Source organism: Suncus etruscus, chromosome 7 (genome assembly GCF_024139225.1).
Source record: "Suncus etruscus isolate mSunEtr1 chromosome 7, mSunEtr1.pri.cur, whole genome shotgun sequence".
Lineage (NCBI taxonomy): Eukaryota > Metazoa > Chordata > Mammalia > Eulipotyphla > Soricidae > Suncus > Suncus etruscus.
Window position 1 is genome coordinate 111,321,077 of NC_064854.1, and position 17,090 is coordinate 111,338,166.

The window sequence follows — 17,090 nt, forward strand, 5'->3', positions numbered from 1 at the left end:
TGGACAAGCCTTGTGCCTTTCTGGCCCTCAATTTTCTCATCTGCCAAATGGAAGCAAAAAAGCATCTATATTTTATAAAGGCTTTTGAGACTCTCAAAAGGATCATGGACTATATGGCACTTATGTAATGCTTTTAATAAGCAATTACAGTTATAATTGACAGGTAAATTATCAAGTACTTTCAATTTAAACTTCAAGATCAAAATTTAATTCTTAAGCAATTTTACAAAATCCATTCATCTATAAAAGTAGATTTAAATGACCTGGGAAACATGGCATATTCTATTACTATAATAGTGTGGGAAAAACCCACCCTGTCAAGCAGCTATTTGGTCTTTTTCTGTTGTTGTTTGCTGTCATTTCATTCTTCACATAATAACTGACTTCACTGAGTGTTCAGGTTAAGAAACCTAACAGAGTCCTTGCTGAGTGGGAAATTCAATATATCTACCAATTTGTAATGAAATAAATAGTAATCACTTATACATATAGAACAAAATGCCATCTCCTTTAAACCATTGAAAAGCAATTGTCCTGTCAAGTGACTATGGAATTGCAAATTACCAATTCTGCAGTTATTAATATCACCACAATCACAGAAATCATTTTTTAAAAATGTGTAACATACAAAGCAATTTTGTTCATTTTAGTTAACTGAAAACTCTTGAATATATTTATCAGCTTGGAATGAAAATGTAATCTTTACTGTCTACAAATATAATGTAACCCATGTTTGAATGCTTTGCCAAAAGCTGGGGAAATAATCATACCGCTTTCAAGTTGCATTTGGAATATGACATCTAAGACTTCATTTTCTACATAGCAACTGGAAATATTAAAAAATATTTATTATTAGATAATGTGAATTCCAGATCTTTCCCTATCCACTTTGGGCTATATCCAATCCATTACCATATCCCAGAGAGACAATCATTCCCTGGGTCTTGCCCACTTGCCTTGTCCACATGCTTGTGTGGCTATATGCTGACTATGCCAAGAAGTTGGGCCTATTCTCTTAGTTTAAGTTTTATTCAGCAACCTGAGGAAGGGATGAGAGACTTGCTTCAGGCCCAGAGACGAGAAAATGAAAGAACTGTTTTCTCTTAAGCAGAAACAACACTGCCACACTCATTTCTATCATAGCTAGTAGATATTGATCCTTGCCTTTTTACAGCCATCAGGCTAAGTTCCACATGCTGTATTTCCTTTATTGAAGCTCTGAGAACTATACTCATTAGTATTCTTATTTAATAAGTGATGAGATGAGGTTAAGTATATAGAAAGCCAATTGAATACAGTTTGACTGCTGAGAGACTCCTGTTGCACAGTGGGTGTTTTTGTTTATTTGCTTGTTTTCTCCCTTGTGCCTCCTCTGTGCATGTGTTATGCTTTTCTGGCAGACTTAGCTTTACCTTAGCTATTTTGGGCTCATCTAAGTTCATTCTCTGTATACCTGTAGGGGGAGAGGGAGCTATAAAAAATTTCAGAATGGTTGGTACAGAGGAAACTATTTGTTTCAAATCAATTGAAAAATGAATATCCTTTAACATTGTCATGCTAGTTGTTAGTGTAGTTATTTTCCTAACAGCTTTCACCACTCTTTGTGGTGAGCTTCATATTGTGAGCAGGCCCTGTTAAAAAATGAGAGAAGTAGAATGTCTGTCTCGAATACAGGCAGGGTTGTGCGAAGAGGGAGGCTTGCATTGGTGGTGGGAATGTTGCACAGGGGCTGTTCTGTTTATGACTGAAACCCAACTACAATCATGCTTGTAATCATGGTGCTTAAATAAAGATTAAAAAAGAAGAAAAGTCAATATCCAAATAATTAATCCAAAATCATCAAAGTATTTTTAATAGTGTTTCTTTTGCCACAGTGGCTGAGGTTGAATTTTCTCTTTAATTTTAAAGCAATATAGAAGGCAAATGCTTTACCCATTGTGTGCTATCACTCCAGCTCTCATACTGAATTTTTGGGGAGGGGGTCAAACCCAGCAGTGCTCAGGGGATACTCCTGGCTCTATGCTCAGAAATTGCTCCTGGCAGGCTCGGGGGACCATATGGGATGCTGGGATTAGAGCCACCGACCTGCATGCAAGGCAAATGCCTTGCCTCCATGCTATCTCTCTGGCCCCTCATAATGAATTTTTAATGTCGTCAAAAGCACCAACTTATTCATAGAACAGACAAGTAGCCTTGAAAAGGAAAATAATTGTATAAATATTAGAAAGACCTCCAAAATTCTTTTTCTTTCTTTCTTTCTTTCTTTCTTTCTTTCTTTCTTTCTTTCTTTCTTTCTTTCTTTCTTTCTTTCTTTCTTTCTTTCTTTCTTTCTTTCTTTCTTTCTTTCTTTCTTTCTTCTTCCTCATTCTTTCCTTCTTCCTTTCCTTTCTTTCTTTCCTTCTCCTTTCTTTCCCTTCTTCCTTTCCTTCTTCCTTACTTTCTTTCTCTTTCTTTCTTTCCTTTCTTTCTTCTTTTCTCTTTTCCTCTTTTTCTTCTTTTCCTCTTTCTTTTTCTTTCTTTCTTTCTTTTTTCTTTCTTTCTTTCTTCTTCTTTCTTTCTTTCTTTCTTTCTTTCTTTCTTTTTCTTTCTTTTTTCTTTCTTTCTTCTTTCTTTCTTTTCTTCTTTCTTTTCTTTCTTTCTTTCTTTCTTTCCTTTTCTTTCTTTCTTTCTTTCTTTTCTTTCTTTTCTTTCTTTCTTTCTTTCTTTTTCTTTCTTTCTTTCTTTCTTTCTTTCTTTCTTTCTTTTTTCTCTTTCTTTCTTTCTTCTTTCTTTTCTCTCTTTCTTTCTCTCTCTCTTTCTTCTCTCTTCTTTCTCTTCTTCTCTTCTCTCTTTCTTCTTTCTTTCTTTCTTCTTTCTTTCTTTCTTTCTTTCTTTCTTTCTTTTTCTTTCTTTCTTTCTTCTTTTCTTCTTCTTTCTTTCTTTCTTTCTTTCTTTCTTTTCTTTCTTTCTTTCTTTCTTTCTTTCTTTCTTTCTTTCTTTCTTTCTTTCTTTCTTTCTTTCTTTCTTTCTTTCTTTCTTTCTTTCTTTGTCTTCTCATTCCCTTCACCAGTCTCCCGAGTTTCCCACCCACCACCAAACCCTGTCTCCATGCAGGCACAAACATGAATATTTCATATTACCTGTACAGCACAAAGGCAACGGGAATTATCAAAACTTATATCAACACAGGCCAATTTAAAATGATTGTTATCTCTCATCATGGCGTTATTAAAGTCTATAGTTGGTGTTACTTGAGCCTTCTGTGTTACTATTTAGGCTCATCAAATTTGGTTCAAAATATTATATAATTTTCCCACAAGGTTACTTGTGATACTACTGGGCCAGAAATACTATAAGATATTGAATTCAGATGGCCATGTGTGGCTGCACAGTCCAGGATTAATCGATTAAAACCACATCTGGTGGCTTGAAACTTTTATAGGGGTAAGTAGCTAGCAGAGCTGGGACATATCTTTCAGAGATCTGGGATGGTGCTTGGCTACTGCGTAGTTGATGCAGAAAGGAGAATCTGTCTCTCTTCCAACCCCACACCCCATGTCTGAGAATGACATAGAGGTATCAGCAAACTGGTCTACCTTGGAAATATTGTTAACCATTATTTTATCTCAATGACTAATATTTTGTTGGTAATTATAGTCATTTTTGGATTACTAATGGAATGCATACTTCATACTTTGGCATTTTATACACATCTCAGGTTTGCTTTCTATTATAATAAATGTTCGTAGACACAACCCTTAGTCGGTAATTTAGGACTAAAACCTTTAGGCTAAAGTTTTAGTCCTTACTCAGTTAAATGTTAATGAAAATTAACATTTGTGAGTTACTACCCTAGTAATGTCTTTCTGTTCATTCTCACCATTTATTTATTTATTTTCATATTTGTATATTAGGAGGGACGATATTTCCAAACAGTTGCTCAAGAGACCTGGTGACCCATTCTGGAAATTTCTTTCTTTTTTTTTTTTTTTGGTTTTTGGGCCACACCCGGTGACGCTCAGGGGTTACTCCTGGCTATGCGCTCAGAAGTTGCTCCTGGCTTGGGGGACCATATGGGACACCGGGGGATCGAACCGCGGTCCGTCCTAGGCTAGCGCAGGCAAGGCAGGCACCTTACCTCTAGCGCCACCGCCCGGCCCCCCATTCTGGAAATTTCTAACAAGACTGGTGGCTCAATGTGAAGATCCAAGGATCTTCAGCTCGAACCCTGCAGCACTAGGGATTATCCAGGCTACCCTGATGATTTTGAGGGGCTCAGAAATACACAATGGGTAGCTATCAGAACCTAAAGATTAGCACCAGGCAGTGCTCAGGGACAATATGGCTGGCTACTAGCAAGTCACGAGCCTGAACTGCCATTCAAGCAATAGGCGCATACATGACAAGATTCACTATTTTATAAGGCTATCCTTTAATTCACAGATATTAACTGTACCTTTTACATGTAAATCTTCATACAAAAAAATAGCTTTGATTTATTTTGGGGGGCCACACCTGGTTGTGCTGTACACAGGGTTTCAAGGGACTAGGAATAGAAATGAGTTTGGCCAAATGCAAAGCCAGCAAGCACCTTACCTGTTGTACTAGTGTTCTGTCCCTAAAGAAATAATTTTTATTGACATAAGCTAAAACATCTATCAGTTATATGATCACTCAATATACTGAATAAAAGATGTTTGTCTCCATATTGTAGAAATTCTCTGTCCAAATGATTATTTATAACTGGTCAGAAAAACAATCAATTCTATATCTTAGGTTATGAGTTTTCCTGGTCTTTGCCATTTCACTTCTCAAGTTCTCTCAGATTAGAGATTGGAAAGAGGAATCAAACTTTTATGATCCACTGTGGTGATTATCCAGTGTAATTATCATCTCTCATCTCATCCTAAAAGGAGTCATAGACAGACATCTAGTGATGGAGATATTTGTAACAGGGAAACAAATGTTATTTATCTTATTAAATAAATAAGTAAATAAAATAAATTAAAATAAATGAATGTTATTTATTTGAATGTGATGAACTTATATTGTTTTCTTATCAGCACCTATTCTTCCTTTACTAAATAGTTTCTAATTTTTCAAGTTGAAATAAAATTTAGGCCTCCACAACTGTCTTGTTTTATTCTTGAGTCAAAAGTTCTGATAGGTATGGGTCCTGGATCTGGATGATGAAATCTCTACATTAAAACATGTGGAGAAAAATATTTTAGTTCCTTAGTATGTCCTTTGTACCTGTTACAGTGCCTCACACAAAGCAGGAACACTAAAATTATTAATTAAATTGACTGTAAGATAGCTTGTTATTAAAGCCTAAAGAAACTTAGTTTAAGACAGAGACTCCAATTTCTTTATTATGAATAAGCATCAGGGGCAAAAGTATACCACAGCAGTAGAGTGTTTGCTTTACACACAGCCAACCTGGGGCAGACCCAGTTTTGATCCTGGGCATCCCATATGGTTGGTTCCCTGAGCCTTCCAGGAGCTATTTCTGAGCTAGAGCCAAAAGTAACTCCCAGAGCTGCAGGATGTGTCCTAACCCATCCCCACCTCCAAATGAATAAACTATAAGCTGCAGAAAGACTCACTGGCACATTCAGGATTAAAACATCCATTTCCTTTCTCTTATTCTTCTATAAGTTACCAGTTCGCTAGCTTTTAAAATTTCATTCAAATTCCCTCTTGAGAAGAGATTTGTTTTTATATCAGAACATCTGAATATTGTGTGATTTAAAATATTCTTTTCTTTTTAATTTTTATTGAGACCAATGTGCATTACAAGTCTTCCACAGTTATATTTAAGGTACATAGTGAGAGTGAGTTAGAGCAATTCCCATCAGCTCCCTCCACCACTGTTCCCACCAAGCATCCCATACCTCCATCCTTAGCCCCCTGGACTGCTAGTGTAACAGGTCCCTTTTGTGTATAACTTGTTGTAGTTTGAGTCTCTTGATTCTATTGTCATTAACTTTGAGTTGGGTATTTAACTCCATCCTTTGATCTGTGCAAAAAACAAGATCAGTAAATACAGAAGACTGACTACAACAACCATGACTGAGCAGGACTTCTGGAACCATAAAGAAAGATTGTGCTAAATTTCATCCTACTATCTGTGCAAAAACCAAGATCTCCAGTTACAAAGAACTGACTTTGAAAAACACAATTGAGCAGAACATTTCCTGGCACCATAAAGAAAGACTTTGAGGTTCGACAACAAAAAGGTCCGGAGCCTGTAGTAAGGCACATGACAGTGTGCTTCAATGGTGGAGACATCCAGTATCTCTTAGGCCAAGGAAATTTCCTTTCTATTTTCACAATACTTGATGTGCCTATGAAAAACAACAACAACAACAACAACAACAAAACAAAACAAGACAATAAAAAAACCTCAGCTTACCAGACCCCTTTTTTATTCTTTCTTTTTTAAATTCGTATTACAGCTTCTAACAGGGGCTCCAGCCTGCTTTCTTTTTTTATAAAAATTAGAACCATAGAACATGAATCATCATGTTCTGCCTCATATTTCTATGTCTTCCTAAAAACTGAGGGGGAAAAAAGTGGATGGTACTAGAGCAAAGCAGTCTAATGAGTGAACATTGAGTGAAAATAAAATATTCTTTTCTAAATGTATTTAACAGGTGGCTTAGTTTTAGTTTGATTCCCAGCATCATATATGGACCCAAAGCACTATTGGGAAGAATCACTGAGCACAGTGCCAGCGGTCAAGGAATAAACCCTGGACACACTCAAGTGTAAGCTATATCATTTACTTCCCCCATAAAGAGAAAAAATGCAAAGGCAAAGGAAAACAAATACGTGGACTATGACCATGAAATTGAAGATTCTAGAAAGAGGAGAAAAGAGATTCACTAGATTATGTTGAAGAATATTGGTGTGTAGGTCATGAGTATTGTGCAATACATATTTGTAAGAGCAGGTGAAATTGTACCCCTAAATATATAGTCATATAAAACAACATGACTATAACTAGAATAAAAAAATCAAAAACCAAAAATTCATTTCTATATTTTAATCTAAAATTTTTATAGTTTTAGCTTTTACATGTTCTAAAATGCATTTGTAGTTAAGTTTTGTATGAGGTGTGAGGTAGGAACCCAATTTCATTCTTTTGAACACAGACATTCTGTTATTCTTAAACCAATTGTAATTACTCTTTCATCATTGTTGCACATGGCATACTTGCCCAAAACCAATTGATTATATAAATGGTAAGGTTTTATTTATAGACTCTCAATTCTATTCCTTAGGATTATAAGTTTGCCTTTATGCAAATACTACATTTTCTTATATACTATATTAATGCCAAAGAAAAATATTGTACAGCTGTTTTCAATAAGTTATTTGAGTCAAATGGATCCAAGATCAAAGTAATCAATTATTCTTTTCATGAATATATTCTAAAGACAACAACTTAAAACCATTTCAGAGTTGATTGATATCATTATAATGTCTATTTAAAAACCCCTTTGTACTGTTGGATACTTTGCTATCCCATAGAAATTTTCCTTGAAGTCACATTTTTTAGAGTTTCATTATAAATTACCAACTAAATTTGCTTTGTAAATATAGGTAACTTACATGTTTCACAAAATAAATTATAAAGTTATAACCAAGGTAGTAATTTTCTATATGAATACATATAAATTCATTTTCCATATCAGTATTTTTATATTATACTTTATCCTGCCAATTGTGGTGAAATTGTATAATTTCTTCCACACATACTAATAGTAAGAATACTAATATTGAGAATACCTACTTTTCTTGAAGTGAAAGAGTTTGGGCCATACTCAATGGTGTTTAGCATATCATATGGGATGCCAGAGATTAAACATGGATTGGCAGCATGCAAGGCAAATTCCCTACCTACTGTACCATTGTTCCAGTCTCTCTTATTGAATTTTTATAAATATCAATGATTAATGTAAGTAAAAGTCTTAGCAGAGTGTGTTATAGACAGAAGCACTTGAACTCTTAGACTATTGGAATTAGTAGGAAATATATAACATATCTGGCAATACAATGTCATTTTTATGTGTGACTAGTGAGGAACCGGAACTATGTAATTATTTTCTATTTTGCTAAATAAATTCAGTGTCTATTTCTCTTAGATGCAACTTCCTTATATACCACATGAAAAAGAACAGTTAACAGAATTCCAATTAACTCTGTTCATTAACTATAAATTTCAATTTGTCATTATTTAAGGACTTTCTGCATTACTTATTTTTTCATCATCTTATAATAAAGATAATCCTTTTAGAAATGTAACAAGATTTTAAAAAAATAGAACAACTCCTGAAATAGGCCAAAGAGAGAACAGGGACTAAAGTATGTGCTTTGCACATGATTCAACTTGACTTGCTCCCCAGCAACACATGGTCTCTTAAGCATCACCAAGACAGTGCTGGAGGCCAATATCCCTGCTCAATACCTTTGCTTGCTGCCTTGGAGGTTCCCAGGCTGACCCATGTAATCATCTGAACCACAGAGCAGGGCCACTCACGTCCTTACATTAAACCTTTGCCTGCATTACAATTCAAATGTGCTGTACTTAAAAATATAACCTATTTAATAAACAAAATTTGTGCCTTCTTTTCCATTAGCCATAAGAAAGCTTTATTCCCCAAAGTAGTCTTGTTATTTGTATATTCTCTAAAATAAATTGTAGTGGACATGAGGCATGTTTTGTTTGCCAAAAACTTCTTTTTATTCTTTTGTTAATAGCACCTTGATTTCCTTCTGGGAAATCACATCTCATAGATTGCACCCCAGCTCAGGAAAGGAAATTCTTGAGTTGAAAATTGAGTGCATTATGGTCTAATTTAATACACCTAGATTGTTTTCTGGTTTTTGTAACTTGAGTAGTTAAATTTAAGGACTGATAAGATGAGAGTAATGCATAGACTAAATTACAAATTGAAACTATGACTGTTTCTGTAGTATTGTACTTTGAGATACACTGCTCACTGGTTTTCTTTTTGAGTAAAGTTCCTTCACCTTTCCTTTTATTATGAAAACTTCCTCTTTTGCAGTTTTTTTCACTTGAAGCATTAGGAATTATAAGTGAAACATGCCTGCCTTTCTACCTGAGCAAGCTCAGTTTTTCAAAAGAAACAGACCTAATTAAGGTAAGTTTCCATATATTTATGTTTATGGACCTCTTTAATCTCCCTAAGAGCTCATTCATAAATTCTAAAAATTATATTCCTTTTGCATCTGGAATCTCACAACTGTCCCAAATTCTCCTTCAAAGGTTTTTATTAAAATCTCATATGATAGAAAAAAGTTGCATTTCATAATAATAAAGCAAACCATAAAATATTTCTTCCACTTTTGTCCTTTGGTTCTTTCAAAAACATATAATAAGGACATAACATATCTTGTCCTAAAAACTAGAACATTAAAAAAGTAACTAGGAAAAAGGCTTGGTGACTAGGGGAGATAAGACAGAAATAACAGTAATGCCACTGAGACTATGATAAGAGCTATAATTGAGGCACAGATCAAGAGCTATAGGAATACAAAGGAGAGGAGATTATTCAGGCTGGAAGGATTGGGAAAGATTTCAGGGGAGAAGAAATTTCAAGCCAACTAATCCTCCTGTAACTGCCCAGTGGCCAATTATCTCCAGGAAATGGAGTTTGCAAAATTAAGCCTGACCTGTACAGGAGAGTTTATTTTCTCTTAGCATGGTATATTAGTTTCCTAGGTTTATGCCTTCTTGGGCAATGTACTAAATTGCTTAAGACAGGATTGAAAAAAATAAGGATGTCTGCACCTAATATGTCTGGTGCTTAGTGTTTGCATCTTTTTAGTAGGTGGGCTAAGGAACAAATGACTGTGGCCTGGATTGGGGCCAATGTTTTTCTTAGCAGTCTTTAAATATAACTTAAAATCAACTACCATCTCCAGCTAACTACTTGGATTTATTTTCTCCAAATGAAAATGATAGCAAAGATAATCTGCAACTTGTTCTATAGTTACCTTAAAAATAGATACTCATTTCATATTCTTTTATTTTTATAATATGTCTTCTGCCCATATAGTATAGCTAACTCTTTTTTTTTATTTTAGCAAATAAAAGATGCTCTGAATTAATCTGGAAAGGACAGTCAGTTTGGCATAACCAACTTAAAATCCTTATCACTTTTCATGGCCATATTTGCAAAGGTTTTTTTATGAAATGCTCTTTTTGTGCTGGTAATATCTAAGATATTAGGAAGCAGAGTTATTGAAAATACAAAATGTTGAGCACCCAGGTGACAATAGATCTATCTAGCCAGAGAACTAGGGATTGAAAGGAGAAAGACAGCCACTTATTCTTTTTTTATTAAAACTCCAATTCCCAACCAATAGCATCATTTAATTTGATAAATTAAGTGGCCTTCCTTGACCCCTGCACATACTTAGAAATCACATTCTGGGCTATATTTACATCAGTCTTCCATTGGACAGAAACAAAAAGAAAGAATAGAAAGCCACTGTCTTTTATGAAATCTCAGGCAAAAATCATTGCAAATCTTGGGGCCGGTGAGGTGGCGCTAGAGGTAAGGTATCTGCCTTACAAGCACTGGTCCCCCCAAGACAGGGGCAATTTTTGAGCACTTAGCCAGGAATAACCCCTGAGCATCAAACGGGTGTGGCCCGAAAAAAAAATCATTGCAAATCCTTTTTTTTTTTTTGAGTCCTGCTATAATAAATACAAATGGGAAGAACAAGATGAGGGTCATATTCCCAGAAGTTCCTTGGGAATGTCATCACATTCCTACAGAAGCAGAGAGAACAAGAAGTGAAGACATCAGTGGAAATTCTAATGCTGCCCTCTATTTTCCAAATATTAGTCCTAAATTTATTTTAAATCCAGAGACTCTCAAATGATTAAAGATCCTTTGGAAATGTAGAAAAGAATCAATGTATAAAAAGCAAAGTGTGTTCAGATCAGTGGTCTTTATTTTATTTGTTTCAAGTATTAACATTGAAATGTATTTTCTAGTAGAATATATAGGAGACGACTTATTCCAAATAAGCATACATAATTATAAACTAAATTGTATTCTTCCAAAAGTAACATGTAGAATTTTCAATGCCTAGTACCATAGAACAAGACCTTATTTGGAATTAGGGTCATTGTAGATGAGTTTAGATATGATGAAATCTGACTGGAGTATGATAGTTCCTAATCCAATATCATCTGTGTTCTCATATGAAATCACCCATATCAATATAATTACACTGAGAAAATGACATGTGAAGAGATAGAGACTAGAGTTATGCTTATGTAAACCAAAGAATGCCAAAAGTTAGCCAAACAACAGCAGACATTAGGAAGAGGCAAGGAATGATTTTCCTATAGCTTTCAGAATAAAGCCCTGGTGTAATTTAATCTCAAACTTCCAAAATCTATACTCAGAATAATATATGTTTGTGTTTAAAGACTCTCAGACTATGGCACTTTGTTTCAGCCTCTTTGGGAAAATGATTACTTCTTAAATTCCACTATATTATATTGTTATTGTTATCCTTGCCCTAAAAATCCACTTTCAAAACCACCAGATACATACCACTTCTTCTTCACATTAAGCGCTATGAGATCTGGAGGACTCTGAAAAACTCAGATTATCATTTTCTACCAATATGAATATTTTTCTTTCCTAGTGTAGCCAGACCCATTCCATCAGGCCCATTCAACCTCTTATTCTTCTTTCAAAATCTGCTCAAAATGAAAACTTGCTCATAGCCTGGTGAGATAGCATAACTCTGTTCTTCAGTATGGTTCTGTGAGCCAGGATCTTGACTGTCATTTAGTTAATTGAGCACACGATTAGTTTATCTTGCTGTATTACAATCTTTAATAAAATCTGAGAAGCTATTGCTATTTCTGAGAAACTTACTTCCCCAAGAGTATCCATTAAACTAGGGAAGCTACAGAACCTCGATCTTCATCCAATACCTTGTGAACCAAAATCTGCATTGTAATGAACTCCTATGAAACTGTATGCACAGTAAAATTGGAGAAGCATCCATAATAGACATTGAAATGCCAGAAATTAATTAATGAATACAGGCTTTTGAGATTTTGCCAAATATTTTTACTTACATATTATTCTAAATTGGGCATGTTAACATTTTAAACTACTCTGCAGGGGTAATAGCAAAATATTTCATTATGTACGTGGGATAAATGGATGACTCTGAATTGGAAATTCTTGGGAAGTCTTTCTATTTCTTCCTTAGGAATACAACCCCTATTTAAAAGCTATAAGGTCATAGTGGATTTTTTTCCTGGTCACAGTAGAAAGAGGAAATTGCACATAAAAGTGGCTTTTGGGGGACAAATAAGTGCACTCATTGCAGGGATATGTGTCCTTAGCTTGTTTGACACTCAGATAATGAGCTCATGTCTCTACCTTCTAAAAGGGTTCCATGGAAACACTACCATTGGGATATGTTATGAATCAAACAGCCAATTTGAATACTAGTAGAGCAGACCTATTGAAGCTTAATTACATGACCTCTGTAACTATATCTACTTAATGTTGTTGAGATCACTTTTCCCTAAGTTTATTTGATTCTCAAAATTAGGTTTCATAATGGCCATTAATATTCATACTCTGTGAAATACATTTTGGTTTAAAATGAGATGTTAATGGCCAATGGAGTTCAGGAGGGAGATTTACTTTGTAGATTTTTTTAAAAATAAACATAAATAAAACTTATTTTGAGGCATCTAAGCAGTATTTAGAGAATTAGGGGGCCGGCGAGGTGGCACTAGAGGCAAGGTGTCTGCCTTGCAAGTGCTAGCCAAGGAAAGGACCACGGTTCGATCCCCCGGCATCCCATATGGTCCCCCCAAGCCAGGGGCAATTTCTGAGAGCTTAGCCAGGAATAACCCCTGAGCATCAAATGGGTGTGGCCCGAAAAACCAAAAAAAAAATATTAGAGAATTAGAAGCCCCTCCTGGTAAAATATAGACTATAACTAGAAGAGTCTGTGCTCAGGCTAGCAGTGTTAGAAGCTATTAGGAATACCCTAGAGGTGCAAAAGGGGGAGAAAGCAGAACCAGAGATTCAACTAAGAGCCTAGACACAGAAGGCATATGCTCTAGTCCTTCATTTGAGCTATTTGCTAAATCAAAGATTGTGTGCTGATTGAGAGAGGGAGGGACAGAGAAATATATATAGGGAAGACATAGAGATAGATAGATAGATAGATAGATAGATAGATAGATAGATAGATAGATAGATAAAGAGAGAAAGAGTTAGAGAGATAAACAGAATTGAGATTATATTAGTGGGAAGTTCTGCAAAATATTAGCATGTGGGATAAGAGAAGGACCACTGGGAACTTCTAAATCACTGGAAAGAATGGTTCATTTATCCTTGCATTGTTTAATATAATAATATTATATGTTGACTCAAACCTTTGGAAAAATCAAGCAGGTCATTAACTATGAAGCACATTAATAAAGTCACATTTAGTTATATCAACTTGAAAAATGGACTGCAATGTTGTGAAAGTAATACATGGGAAGAACTTTATTAAAAAATAGCAGGATATGGGCATGTAAAGAACATTAGTTACTAATCAGATGGTTACTGGGGACAGAGCAGAGAGGTTTATGGACATGGATATCTGTGAGTAATCTTTTATTTAGGAACACAAGTCCCTTTGAGATGTAGGATTGTACCAAGAATCTTTTGGCTTGGGTTTATTCTTGAGAACTCCGTAAATTTATTTGTATTCCCTGTGCTTAAGAAGACAAGGTTCTTAGTTTAAATCAAAATCAGGAATCATTTAAAGGTCACAATTCTTTAATAAAATGAAATGAATAAACTGCAGATAAAACAGAAAAGAGAGAATGAATCATTCAATATCACCAACTAAGAGAAGAAAAAAGTATAATAAAAATCCAGATCTCCTGACCCTAATTTGTATTGTAAAGGCCTCTATAGGCCTGAATGTCATCCTTCTAAGATACATGTCTATATCCCAATATCCACAAAATGAAAGTTAGTTTGAGAAAAATTTTAATTATTATTGTTATTATTATTATTATTAATTTTGGGGGGGGGTTTGGGCCACACCCGGTGACTCTCAGGGGTTACTCCTGCTATGAGCTCAGAAATCGCTCCTGGCTTGGGGACCATATGGGTCGCCGGGGATTGTACCAAGGTCCGTCCTGGGTCAGCTGCACACAAGGAAAACACTCTATCACTGTGCTACCCTAGTTCAGCCCCTAGTTCAAAAAAAAATTTCTTTGCAAATGTAATAAAAACTTTGGGATACTTTTAGCATCTAAAAACTTTACTATAGTAAAAGTAGTATATTTATAGTGGTGTGCAATTTATGGTCTTGGTGCAAATTATCTCCCCAACATTAAAATGCCCTGGAACTCCTTATCAGTGCTTCTATTTCACATTCTGTCTTTCTACTACCCCCAATATAGTGTTCTCTGTTGTTGTTTTGTTTTATTTTGTTTTTGTTTTTTTTTGGGCCATACCCAGTGGCTTTCAGGGCTTTTCAGGTTCTGCACTCAGAAATCACTCCTGGCAGGCTATTTGGGATGTCAGGAATTGAACCTGGGTCCATCTCGGGTCAGCTGCGAGCAAGGTAAACACCTTACTGCTGTGCTATCACTCCAAGTTCTCTGTTTTTATTCCAGTAAATATTCTTATCAATTTATGTTATCTATTCCCAAACCATCTTCTCTCCCCCCCCCCTATATACCACAAGTGAGTGTGATCACTTGGTGTTTGTCTTTTAGGTAAGTATTTTTGTGTTTTGTGGGAGATAGATGCTGGGTCATGTTAAAATTCTATTCTTTTTGTTTTGGGGCTATACCTAGCAGTGCTTAGAGCCCAATCTTTGCTTTACATTCAGGGATAATTCCTGGGTTGCCAATGCTTAAGACAAGAACTCTACTTGCTGAAAAATCTCTTCAGTGCCATAATCTTAGTTTTAGAGACTTCTCAAACCCTTTCCCTTAGAGGATGAAGCAGGCCAAGTTCCAATTAGCAGCAAATGAAAATTATTATTATTTTTTTTTACTATATTTGCCCCCACCAGCACTGACATCCCCACAGAATCTTTTTTAATGTTGTCTATTCTTACTGGTATGAGATGATTAATTTTTCTGATAAGTGACTATCAAACTTTGATATGCTTATTGACAATCCCTATGTTCTTTAAAGGTTTTAGAGGTTTTATGTACATAAAGAAAAAATGAAGATTTGAAGTTGTATATTTGGAAGCAAAGATGTTTTTCTTTTTTTTCTTTCTTTTCTTTTCTCTTTTCTTTTCTTTTCTTTTCTTTTCTTTTTTTCTTTTCTTTTCTTTTCTTTTCATGTTTTCGGCCACATCCGGCAGTGCTCAGGGGTTACTCTTGGTTCTATGCTCAGAAATCGCTACTGGCAGGCTGGGGTAACCATATAGGATGCCGGGATTTGAACCACCATCCTTCTGCATGCAAGGCAAATGCCATACCTCTGTGCTATCTCTCCTGCTTCCAAAGATGTGTTGCTGAAGCTCCCTTTTTCAAGACATTATCAAGTGACTCTGTGGAGCAAATCATCTGAGACAATTTTTGGGCAAATTTAAGTAGTAAATTCCACAAAGAAAAAAATCAGGCAAGTCTAAAGTGCTACATTAGTTTTTTTCCATTTGCATCATACAAGTTTTTTTTCCTCAAATGGTTTGTATTTTCCTGTATTTGTTGCAAATATTCTGGGTAGCAGTGTTTCCATTATCTCCTCTGTCTGGGATGGCTTAATCCTTATTTCTGCCTATTTATAGTGCTGGGAAACTTTTTCTGTTCTGAGTGAGTTACCTGTTTGCCCTTAGGTAGAAAATAATGCTCTCTATGACCAGTCTAGATTTTCCTTACAGCTTTGATCACATGGATTTCTATTGCCTGACTGTCTCACAGGTCTACGTTCTGAAAATAAGATTGGATTCTAAATCACACTTAGTCCCAGTAAATGCCAGCTAAATTGGACCTCAATATTGTTACTGGGAAAGGAAACTTTTATTATTCTGAATTTTGGATGTCTAAATGATACTTCAGGCTTGTACTTCTGTCTTTGTTTCCTAATCATTTTCTAGATCATTTTTCCCATATGTTAGTCATCTTATCACTCTCAGGAGTTATATCATTTATGAACTGCTTATATTTATACTTATATAATTTTCTTCAAATAAAATACCTTTTTAATTACAGAAACTCATGTAAGAAAACCATTTATCTTTAATTAGAAATCTAGTATCACTGGACCTTAATAGATAGTAAACATGTTTATAAATTCAATTAGGATAAAATCTTATTAAATCCATTCATTCAAAAATATTTATGAAGTGTCTGTTTGCTACCAGGTACTGGCTTTAGGTGTTGAGTTCATGCTATTGAACAACATAATGCAGGTTCTCTTTGGGCTTTATACTCAATTGGGGAGACAAAAAATAAACTGCATTCTACAAAGCAAATTAGGCAGAACAATAAGACAAAGGAATTAGGTCATTCTTTAGATAATGAGGTCAAAGAGGGACCTTCTGAGAAGGTGATATATGAGCAAAAATCAAATTGTGCAATGCCCCAAAGACAGCAGTTTACAGGCTCAAGGAACAACATACATGGTAGTGAAAATGAAAGGACTCCTAGATTTATTTCAAGATGTGTATGGTGGAAGTGTGGTTGGAGGTCACTTGAGAATAAAGAGGAAATTTTAAGAAAGAGGTTAGAAGCAAAAAAAAAAAAAAAAGAGAGAGAGAGCATATCAAACGTCATGGACTGAAACACTGACTGGATCATATTTTTAATGAGATGCAATTCTAGAAAATGCTGTTGGGTTTTGGGAAATAACTGCACTGACATAAGAAGATGCTTATTTCGTCTTAGAACATCCCTCAGCTTGATGGATACAACTTTTCAATCCTTTTGTATGAAAAGGTAATAGCATGCAGACAGCCCAAAATGATCAATTACCTGGTTCTCTCCATTCTGAGCTCATCTGGACATTGTGTAGATTTAGCGAACATGCAAAACAACCTTTCACAATATGATGAAAATATACATG

At 35.1% G+C, this 17,090-nt stretch overlaps 1 protein-coding gene across 2 annotated transcripts in view; it reads right to left on the reverse strand.

Moving 5' to 3' along the window:
• The window catches only part of SYNPR (synaptoporin), a 360,846-nt gene that overhangs the window by 74,271 nt on the left and 269,485 nt on the right, over positions 1 to 17,090 (reverse strand). The window lies entirely within an intron of this gene.